The sequence below is a fragment of the Biomphalaria glabrata genome, chromosome 1 (assembly GCF_947242115.1).
Source record: "Biomphalaria glabrata chromosome 1, xgBioGlab47.1, whole genome shotgun sequence".
NCBI classification, from domain to species: Eukaryota; Metazoa; Mollusca; class Gastropoda; family Planorbidae; genus Biomphalaria; species Biomphalaria glabrata.
In genome coordinates, this window is record NC_074711.1 from 22,101,497 (window position 1) to 22,107,496 (window position 6,000).

A 6,000-nucleotide genomic window follows, 5' to 3' on the forward strand; every position below is an offset into this window, starting at 1 on the left:
ATGATGTCAGAAAGCTGTTTAATATCATAGACAGCTTGCCGTCCAATGCGCCGAACGGCGCGTGAGGACCTAAGTCTAAGTAAGTTTAATATTGTGTCCTTCAAAAAGAGCGACATTTTATTTATTAAACAAAAAAATTGGCTTATAATCGGTACCAATTTATTCATTCTATCTTGTTTTTTTTTTTTTTTTTGTAGAGTGGATTTTCTCCCACTTTGTGCGACTTTTCGGCGAGCCGGATGGAATCACGTCGCGGGCCGGATGTAACCAGCGGGCCGTATTTTGGGCATCACTGCCATAGATGTATAATTATAAGACAATTTTCCGTTTTTCTTTGCGTATATATTTACATTATGTTTGGAATCCAAATTGAAATATGATGAATAGTCATTAAAGATAGTCCGTTTAGTCATCTATTTTTACGGAGATTAATATTTCGTAGATAATTCTGTTTTAAATAATAAAAAAAAATCTTTTTAGAGATAGTACTAAGAACCAGTAGGTTAAACTTCAGCCAGCAAAAGGTCTGCGGGAGCCCTGAAATCTCTACCGCGGGGCACAGCGTATTCTTGGGCTTCTAAATTCTCCCCGCACTTGTTCTCAAAGTAAAGAGGAGGTTGGTAGGGCGGCCCGGTGGGCCAGTGAACTCTAATATAGAAAGTGGCAGCACTGTCCAATACCATTCTGCAAGGTACATGCGCAGGTCGGTCTTTAATGGGCTTGATTGTCGTAAGATTATCTACGTGTCAAAGTATGAAGTCATGTTGCTGACCTCGGTGGTGGCTTGGGGACAGTTGGGGTTAAATACATATATATAGTAAACTTTCCCTTTTCATACCTTGTTGTCTCTCTATATATATGTGTGTGTGTGTGTGTGCCAAGACAAAAAAAGGAAAAACAAAATTGCCCATAAAACCCTCCACGAAAAAACAAACTTGATATGTATACATGTGTGTCTGTGTGTGGTTAGGGTTAGGTTTTTATTTTTAGTCGCCATTCTCCATTGAAAATATAGATCCCGCTTTGCTGATACATAGGCCTATGCAGAGGTGGCCTTAGGGGGTGGCGAGTAGGGCTACCGCTCCAGGCCCTACGCCTTAGGGGGGCCCCGCGATAAAGAGAATCTTTTGTCACTGTCTGTAGGGCCTATCTGATTCGGCACTTGCCCAGGGCCCCAATCACAGCAAAGTCCGCCGCTGGCCTATGTTTCCAAGAAAGGGGGAAATAAAGAGGCGCTAATTTTGTGTCATGCAACGGGCGCCAGTTATAGTGGCTACGCCCTCTGCAATACTTGTATACCAAATGTAGGTCTATTTAGTGAACTAATCATTACGGAATATAGAGAAATGAGGTCAACGCTTGACGTGCAACAACAGGGACGTCTGTCAAACAAAACAAAACAAAAACAACTCTTTCCTTTCCTTCCCCTCTTCAACACACGATGTCCTTCAACTTGTTTTTGTTGTTGCTTCTGTTTGTCGTTTGAATGGTCAGCTCGTGTTGAAGATCTGCTTTGCAGGAACATAGACACAGAAGAGAACGCAATATGGAGTAACGCTGAGTCGCTATTAAGAAGCTTCATGAAAAATGTATGAAAATAAAAGGAAGATTAGGAGAGATTTCAAAAGAAACAAACTAAACTAGGTCAAGAACGCCATTTTGTTGGCCTACTACAAGCAAATGCTGAAAAATGCTACAAAAAATAACCCCAACCATTTTAAAATACGGCCAGCATATGGACAGGGCAACCCTGACTGAAGTGTTGGACAACTAAATAGAACGTTAAATCTTGGTTTAGAAAATGTGTGTGTGAGCGAAGTGGGTTCATATGAGATGTGGAACTAGTGGAAGAAATAACATGTACAATTTTTAATGTTTAATGCCAAGATACATAAAATGTAAATATTTATTCGTCTCCATTTCTGAGTAAAAGGCTGCATCCTGAAATTTATAATGCAGAAATTTTCAATAGTAATTATGAAATTTTTAGAAAAGATAGGGCTGATAATCATGGAGGAGTTCTTTTAGCAATAAAAAACACTCTTATAGCAGAAGAAATTACCTTACCTAACTCAAAAAATGTAGAATCAACATTTTGTAAAATTAATACCACCTCAACACCCCTAATAATAGGCAGCATTTACAGACCACCAAATTCTAGTTTAGAATACATGCAGGAACTATGTAATCAGATTACCACACTTATGCAGTTTTTTTGGATTATGGGTGATTTCAACCTACCTGATATAAATTGGAAAACACTAACCATAGATAAACACCAAAACCTTAAGGACATAAATGAGCTTTTCATAGAAACTTTACACAACCTAAGTTTAGATCAAATCATTAAAAAGCCAACTAGATTAAACAACACATTAGATCTCTTCTTAACCAACAGACCTGGATTAGTAGTTGATTATGAAATTATCCCTGGTCTATCAGACCATGAGATCATAAAAATACACAGTCAGATAAAAGCAGTAGCCAATGCAAAACCCAAAAGAAAAATCTTACTCTGGAATAAATGTAACCTAACACAACTACACCAAGCTGCACTAAACTTTCAACAAACATTCTTATTAGAAAAAGACATTAACCAACCAGTCGATGACCTCTGGAATTTCATTAAAAACCATCTTAAAAGCATTATAGAAAATCATATACCAATTAAATACACATCAAACAAAATAAATAAATGCTGGTTTAATAATAGACTAAAGAAGCTTTGTAAACAGAAGGTAAACCTATATAAAAAATTTAAAGAAACTAATGCAGAAAGAGTTTACAAAAAGTATATAAAAATTAAACACTTAACCCAAAAAGTAAGCAGACAGCTGCAGAGTGAATACATAAACAATGTAATATCTAAAGATAACAACAAAAACCTATGGTCATACATTAAGTCTAAGAAAATGGAAACATCAGGCATAGCGCCATTAAAAGATGAACATAACATAATACATAATGATAATGAAACTAAAGCAAACATCCTAAACAAATACTTTGCATCAGCATTCTCAGCCCCAGGAGACAAAGACATATTACTGAATTTGAACCAAGTAAACAACATAGAAGATATAGTAGTACAAGAAAATGGAATTCAAAAACTATTAGCCAACACCAAACCAAATAAAGCTTCTGGACCTGATGGTGTTCCAGCTAGATTACTCAAAGAACTAAGCAATGAGCTAGCCCCAGTGTTCAAAATACTCTTTCAGGCTTCACTTAACCAGGGCAGAGTACCAAAGGACTGGAAAGAAGCTAATGTCACCCCCCTATTTAAAAAAGGAGAAAAATCTGACCCAGGAAACTACAGACCAGTATCACTTACCAGCATCACATGTAAAATCCTAGAACACATAATATGTAGCAACATCATAAACCACTTAGACAAACATAATGTCCTCACACCATACCAACATGGCTTTAGGAAATATAGATCATGTGAAACACAACTAATAGGACTAATTGATGATTTTTCAAAAGGTTTAGATAATAGTGAACAAATAGATGCTATCTTACTAGATTTTTCTAAGGCTTTTGACAAAGTTCACCACCATAGTTTGCTTAAAAAATTAAAATATTTCGGCATTAATGGTCCACTGCATCAGTGGATTAAAGATTTTCTGATAGGGAGAAAACAAACTGTAATAATAAATGGCTCTAAATCAACACCGATAACAGTAAACTCAGGTGTACCTCAAGGAACAGTCTTGGGTCCACTACTATTTTTAATTTACATAAATGATTTACCAAATTGCATTAGTTCAGGAACAAAAGTCAGATTATTTGCAGACGATTGCATAATATATAGAACAATAAAAACAACACAAGACACAGATATTTTACAAAGAGAATTAGATGAATTACAGAAATGGGAATCAAATTGGAGCATGTCTTTCCACCCAGAAAAATGTCAGTTGTTAAGAGTAACAAAAAAACTAAAACAAATTAATTCCACTTATCTTATTCATGGCAAACCAGTAACACAGACTAAAAACGCAAAATACCTAGGTGTTATAATAAATGAAAAACTATCATGGAATCCACATATTGATGAAACTACAAAAAAATCAAACAAAGCATTAGGATTTATTAAAAGAAATTTCTATAAATCAAATAAAACTAAAATGTTATTTAACCTTGGTTAGGCCAATAATAGAATATGCATCCTCCGTTTGGGACCCCTCAACTCAAGAAAACATTAAGAAACTGGAACAGACACAAAATAGAGCAGTGAGATTCATAACAAACGAATATTCACATTTGACTAGAGTAACACCTTTAGTAAAATCACTAAATTTAGAAAGCCTCCAGGACAGAAGGCTCAAAAGTAAAGTAGCAAACATACATAAAACACTGAACCATAATCTTCAAATACAAAAACAAAATTTAATAAAATACTCTGAAAGACACAAAGATAAAGGCACATTCCTCGTCCCATATGCTAGGACAAATTTGTACAAATACTCCTTCTTCCCTAGTGCTATTAGAGCATGGAATGGGTTGCCTGAGCTAGCCAGGAAAACCAGTGACTTGGCAGAATTTAAGTCATTGGTTAATATGCATGACTAAATGCATGACGCGTAGGACGTAATCATCTTCTTTTTTGAAGTAACGTCTGTATTATATAAGATAAGAAGATAATACGCTTTGATCCTATGACTTGTTTGGACCAAATGGGAAATGGGGGGGGGGGGGAGAAAGAAGGGGGGGGGGTATCTAGAAAATGTTACCGTAATTGCTTTTAAAAGTATTTATAAAAAAAAAACGGGAACGACCTGAATTCGAACTCAGTGCTCAAGCCAACATACTAACCACTCTTTTAGTGAAGTGCTTATGAAGGTTTATAGTTATTTATTGTTAGTTTCAAACTTTAAAGCGTCGACCTATAAAGGGGACTTGTTCAGCTTATACCTCTTCATTACTCAAGTAAATTACTTTCTCTTGTTCGATACCAAATTACAAATTGTTTTTTTTTAAAATTGATTCTAGCATCGTCAGGTAAATAAATAATTGTGCAAAATGTCAGCTTGATCCTAGTTTGGGTGTGGGAAAATACCGTGTCCAAACATTTACGAGACAGACAGAGTGAGTTGATATGCACCTTTACCTTTCCTTTAGTCGGACTGTTGGGGCACCAAGCATGACTCGTCGACCGTCTTTCTCCATTCCTCCCTGTCTTTTGGCTTGTTTAGAACCTCTTTCAATGGCATGCCCGACCATTCTTTTATGTTGTCCTCCCATAGCTTTCTCTGTCTGCCTCTTCTTCTTTTTCCTGGTACTTTTCCCTGAAGGAAGGTCTTTGCGAGCCCCGAAGATCTTGTAATATGGACATAGATTTTGAGCTTGCGTTTTTTTTTTTACTATAGTTAGCAGGTCATCATGGGGTCCGATCGCTGCAATAACCCTGTCTCTAATCTCTTTGTTTGTGATGCGGTCTTTGAACGTGATTCCTAGGATCCTTCTATTTCATCTCAATTCCATTGCTAGGATCCTCCTCTCTAGCTCTACAGTCAGCGTCCAAGACTCACAAGCATATAAAAATGTGGCCATGACCAGGGAGCGCATCAGTCTGATTTTGGTGCCGAAGGCTAAGCCTTTGTCTTTCCACATTATTTTAAGTTTTGAAAGGGTTTCTGTGGACTGTGCTATTCGGGCCAATAGTTCGGGTTTCGTTCCCTCATCTGAGACAATAGCTCCGAGGTATTTGAAGCTGCTAACACTAGTCAGCTTTTCGACTCCAATACTGATGTCTCTTTTAAAGCCCTGTTGGCTATTGGTCATAATTTGTATGTTTTTTCCGGCCGTTTTTCCCTTTTTCAGAGCTTTTACTGCTGATGCTACTTCCGAGCGAAGAATCGGATAATCGTCTATGTTGGATCCTGCCGGGACATTTACTATCTCTGTATCTCCTGAGATTTCAAAGTTCTACAACTCTGAACAGTATTCCGTCCATCTTTTTAACACATCTTTTTCTTCAGTTAAGCATCTATTGTT